The sequence below is a fragment of the Lipotes vexillifer genome, unplaced genomic scaffold, assembly GCF_000442215.2.
Source record: "Lipotes vexillifer unplaced genomic scaffold, Lipotes_vexillifer_v1.1 scaffold240, whole genome shotgun sequence".
NCBI lineage: Eukaryota > Metazoa > Chordata > Mammalia > Artiodactyla > Lipotidae > Lipotes > Lipotes vexillifer.
The window spans coordinates 5,476,848-5,482,669 of record NW_006797481.1 but is presented as its reverse complement, the minus strand read 5'-3'; the positions used below and the strand labels follow the sequence as shown (position 1 = coordinate 5,482,669).

Here is a 5,822-nt window from a genome sequence, read left to right as displayed (position 1 = left end):
ATTTATACACCGTCAGTCAAGCCCTCTTCCCTGGAGATTATCTAATGAATAAATTAGCCTTCCATAAATATACTTTGCAAGCACTCTTGTACCATTCGGAACCATTATTGTAATTCATCAAAGCAAACCTATAAATGGCACAACTACATCCAGGAGGGAAGAATTAGAACATAAGGACTTACCCACATTTTTGAGCAGATCTGTGACTTCAATTTGGTACCCACATTATTGGGACCTTACCTATATTCTTGGAAAACAAGCAGCCCCATACCTGGCCACCTTTCCACTTTTTTGACCTTTTCACTTGGGATACAACACTTTGCATACAATGTCTGATATTTTCTGCTCGATAATACTTTGGGCTATTTTTTAAACCAAGCACTTGAGCTGATAAGAGTCATATTTTTCCCATCCGTATTTCCAACATATTGCCAGAGGTTCTGGGCAATAGATATGTTTTTGAGTAAATAGAATACTAAATCGAAGCAATGGATCATAAGTTTAAGGCAACAAGGCTCTCCCTTCACCATCCAATAAAAAAGGTCACTAGACAATGAGAAAGAAATGGAATGATGGGAGATAGAAAGTTTTAATAATGCTGTCATCAGAAAGATCAGTCAAGCTTTTCTTCCTCTTCCTGGACCTAAGAAGATAAAGTCCTCATCAGAGCACAGGAAACACGCCTGTCTTCCATCCCAAAGATGGGTGGTTCTGGGGAATCGATCACAGCAGTCCCTGCTCTAATCTCCGGAAAATTCATCAAACTTTTCTCTCCTGTGTTTGGGGCTGAGACATTGCCCTGAGGAGGTACAGGGAGGCCCTCATTTATTGGCCTTTTGTGTGATTTTTAAAAGAAATAGGAGCCACTTCATCTCTCCCAGGCAGGCTGAGCTTTCTTTCAGTTTTTTTTTTTTTGCGGTACATGGGTCTCTCACTGTTGTGGCCTCTGCCATCGTTCTGGGCAATAGATATGTTTTTGAGTAAATAGAATACTAAATCGAAGCAATGGATCATAAGTTTAAGGCAACAAGGCTCTCCCTTCACCATCCAATAAAAAAGGTCACTAGACAATGAGAAAGAAATGGAATGATGGGAGATAGAAAGTTTTAATAATGCTGTCATCAGAAAGATCAGTCAAGCTTTTCTTCCTCTTCCTGGACCTAAGAAGATAAAGTCCTCATCAGAGCACAGGAAACACGCCTGTCTTCCATCCCAAAGATGGGTGGTTCTGGGGAATCGATCACAGCAGTCCCTGCTCTAATCTCCGGAAAATTCATCAAACTTTTCTCTCCTGTGTTTGGGGCTGAGACATTGCCCTGAGGAGGTACAGGGAGGCCCTCATTTATTGGCCTTTTGTGTGATTTTTAAAAGAAATAGGAGCCACTTCATCTCTCCCAGGCAGGCTGAGCTTTCTTTCAGTTTTTTTTTTTTTGCGGTACACGGGCCTCTCACTGCTGTGGCCTCTCCCGTTGCGGAGCACAGGCTCCGGACGCGCAGGCTCAGCGGCCATGGCTCACGGGCCCAGCCGCTCCGCGGCATGTGGGATCTTCCCGGACCGGGGCACGAACCCGTGTCTCCTGCATCGGCAGGCGGACTCTCAACCACTGCGCCACAAGGGAAGCCCTTCTTTCAGTTTTGAGACCTTTACTTCTAAGTGCCCTCTTGCCATTGGTGGAAGTGGGAGTAGAACGGGGTAAAAGAATTGCCCTCTCCTTTAGTGGCTGCTTAGCAGAAAGTGTGCGTGCAGAAGTTAGAGGCTAGAAAGCCTCTCACCTCACTTGCATCCGACCCCACGCCAAAGCCTTCGGTATGGTGCATATTTAGACTGCCCTGAAGAGCAGGAAGGGAAACGGGTTAGTGGGGGATGAAAGGATAAAGCTGATACCTGGTGTTTGAGGAGCCATTATCACCCCATCTCAAAGGCTTGCAATGCTGAACCTTGGCCTTGTTTTCTCTGACAAAAGGAGTTGACTTTTATTTTAATTTTTAATAAATTCAGCAACAGTGCCAAGTGATGGTCGATTGTGAATTACCTCTTGCAGAGCAGCTGCTGCTGTTGGAGAGTTCTGCTGGTCACATAAACAAATCACTTTTTCCTATAATCGTTCCTAGCTCTATGGTGGCTGAATTGCGTGGGTTGTTTATGCATTGTTTTAGAAGCAATAGGCCGTCATACAGTGTCTTGGGAAGGGAGCTTCTGTCCTGGGTTTAACCGGCATCTGTGACTCTGCTAAATTTTTTCAGACGTTTTCTTCTCTCTCCTATTTCTTCTAAGCCGTATGTGATGTTTTATTTAATATGGCTTTTGCAAGATATTGGTCTTCAGTCCAAGTTGCAATTTCACATCAAAACCGATTCGTCTCCTGACAATTGGATGTGGATGGTCCATTTCTGAAGTTTACATGTGCCCTGATTCTTGAGGGAAAAATAGAACAGTTCACCTAGCCTGAGACTTTGTCCACAATAAAACAAAGATTCCCCCCACCCCCCTCAGCCTTCCTGCTGTAATTTACTAGTCTCCTGCAAGTGCTTTGGTGCAATAAGGGATCGTGGTAAAATACTGCAGCCATTTTCCAAGAAACAGGTCCATCAGCACTTTAAATCTACACTGGCATGCACCTCTAACATTAGCAAGAATCTGGGGTTACTGAGGCAATTATCTATGAATTTTTGAGTTTCTCCTTCACAAGATCTGGGCACTGCCTGGCCTTCCATTTCTTTGTGGAACATACAACGTGATCACAAGCTTTTATAGACCAATCTTGTTAATGACAGTTGGGCCAAAGCCACTGACAGAAAAACTTTAAACTCATGTGCTGAATATTTTTCAGTTCTAGTAGCCTAGACAATGCATTCAAAATGGTTGCCTATGAAAAATAAGATTGCAATTTACACAGTACATTAATAATTGTTCTTAAGTTTGAGATGAACAGAAATGCCCTAATTCTCTACCGAATGCTGTAGGGTGGCATTCAGCTCTCTCTAAAGAATGACCCCAATTAGCCTCTGTGTTTGATCTCCCACTGCTTCTCTGTCTGGTGATTAATTTATTCAGTCTGTGCAACCAATGTTCATGGAGTATCTTCTATGTGCCAGGCACCATGGTTGTGCTAAATAAACCTGACCCCTTTTTCTCTAGACCTATAGGACTCCTGCCACCCTTCAAGGTCAAAGAACGTTTCCACTTCCTCCTATACCTTCTCAGGTGCTCCCAGGCCACCGGGATCTCTCCTGACTCCTTTACATTCTCCTTTAGCTCATTTTGCATTATTCTCTCTTGTTTCCCCCAAGAATTCTTCCGTGATTCTGTGTCCTGAGTCGCCAGTGGGTGTGTTTCTTCCTGCAAGGCTGGGATTGCTTCTTATGTTTCTCCCTTGGCCGCACAGCTCACAGGAGGTGCTCAGCGTGTGTTTGAGTGAGTGAGTGGTCATAGGGTCCCACTGTCCTGTCTTCTCTAACCGCAGCCCTGCCGTCCTTCTCTGATGTTCCTCCGAGCACATTGCTGCTCAGAGGCTTGGCGCTCACTGTTCCCAACTGTCTGGAACACGCTGCTCTCCGTTATCTGCCTGACTTTCTCCCTCACTCCCTCCAGGTCTTTGCTCAGTGTCTCCTCCTCAGAGAGGACCTCCCTGACCACTTTGTATGAAATACCACCACTGCCCCACTAGACTTTGTTTTTTGTTATCACTAACCACTGGCCATATTCTTTGCTCATTGGTCTGTCTCTCACTCCTCACTAGAATATAAGCATCTTGGTTTAATGGAATTTCCTTTTTTTTTTTCACTGCTGTATCTTGAGTATCCAGAGCAGTGTCTAGTTCATGGGAGATGCTCATATCTTTATGGAGTCAATGAATGGGAAAGTATGTTTTTCAGGGCAACTCTGCCCTTGGGGTGGGTCCCTCCTGAAGGATTTGTACAGCACAGCGGTGGGTGTCAATACCACACTAGGAGCCCAACTTCAGGTGGATTTGAACTAACCAGGATTGACAATATGAGCTCTGGGGTTTACTACCCTGCCGGAGTCTCAGGCCTGGTCTACCTATGTGCTTCCTTGGTTTCCTCACCTGTAAAATGGGAATCTTTACTGTTGTAAAGAAAAACTACCTTAATTCAGCAAAGTTGCTAGCACAGTGCCTGGCATAGTAAGAGACTGGGCAATGTCCGTTATCACTGAACCAGATAGGATGGCTCTGGTCAGCTCCCTTAAGTGTTAGCCACGAGAAAGACAGTGTAGACAATGAGGTTCGAGAAAGGCAGTGTAGACAATGAGGTTAGTGTGGGCTCTATGAATGTCCTTAATTCATGAATTGTTGAGAATGCAGATGTCAGTGGCTTTTGCTGCTCTGAATGGGAATGGGCTTTCTTTCTTTTCTTTTCTTTTCTTTTCTTTTTTTTTCTGGCTGTGCCACACGGCTTACAGGATCTTAGTTCCCCAACCAGGGATTGAACCTGGGCCCTCGGCAGTGAAAGTGCAGAGTCCTAACCACTGGACCACCAGGGAATTCTTGGGAATGGGCTTTTCAATGACAAGTCTAGAGCGTGTTAGTCAGCTGCCCTGATGAGAAGCACTCGGGCCATAAACTTGGCTGTGCCCTTCACTGAAGCCCCTCCATCTGGTTGCCCCACAAAATCCAGGCGCTAAGTGAGGGTGGTGGATCTGGTTTTGCCATTGGTTGGTACTGGTCTGACATAGAGATAATAGAAGGAAAGAAAGAAGAAAGTGGGAGAGAATTCTGATGTCAAAACCTAGGTGAATCTTGACTGATTGGCTTTGGGGAGTTCTCTCCAAGCTGTTTTAAATACACAGACAGTTTGACTTTCTTTCTTTTTTTTTTTTTTTTTTTTAAGTGTTCCTTTCATACCTTTGTTCAGACGAGGGGAAGGAGATAAGAGCTTCCAGATGGCTTTTTGTCTTGTCCCCCTGGTAAGCACAAGTGTGTTTCTTGCAACCTAACGTAACAGGTTTATTGTAACCTGAAAATACCCCAGCGCTTTGGTCTAGCACCTTCCCCATGTGTGTGTCGGAAACTTGGCATTGACCGTCATCAGTGCCAAAGCAGAACTAACTCATAGCCCACTGCCTGCCCATCTCAAACGGTATGTGTCTATCTTCACACAGTGCATATTTTTCTTACTAGCTAAGTTTGGCGTTTGGTGAATTCTCGTAACTCGAAAAAAGGGACCGGAGTTCTCTTTCTATCACCTACCATTAGGATGCCTAAGAGTAATTTTCCTTCAGTGTTCCTAAATATTCTTCAAAGGCTAATTTGACCTTGAGTAGAAGAGTCGTTTTCATAGGCAATTTGACAGCAGAGTTGAAAAATTACCTCTATGCACCCTAACAGGCACTCTTTTTGGAAAAAGCCACGGAAAGCTGAGAAATGATGTGTAGATGCTCTTCAGTCATGTTTTCTCAAAAGGCATATCTGATCCTGAAATGATGGAGTCTGGAAGAGAAGATCAAGTTTAAAAAAAAAACTGAAGGTGTTTCATTTTCCTGATAAAGTGGTCAGACTTTTTTTCCATCCTGCTACCACAATTTTAAATTTCTTACTTACCATACTAAATACTAAATACTTAAATACTTAATACTAAATTTCATTTTCCTGATAAAGTGGTCAGACTTTTTTTCCATCCTGCTACCACAATTTTAAATTTCTTACTTACCATACTAAATACTAAATACTTAAATACTTACCATACTAAATTTCTTACTTACCATACTAAATACTAAATACTTAAATACTTACCATACTAAATTTCTTACTTACCATAAATTTAAACACAAAGAAAAAAAATAATTACCTATCAGTTTCTTG

General features: G+C 43.2%; 1 non-coding gene across 1 annotated transcript; it reads right to left on the bottom strand.

Annotated features, from left to right (window-relative positions):
• Positions 1–4,431: 4,431 nt before the first annotated feature.
• TRNAE-UUC (transfer RNA glutamic acid (anticodon UUC)) lies at positions 4,432–4,504 on the bottom strand. Its single transcript has one exon. It is a non-coding gene; the product is annotated as a tRNA-Glu (tRNA).
• Positions 4,505–5,822: the final 1,318 nt, after the last annotated feature.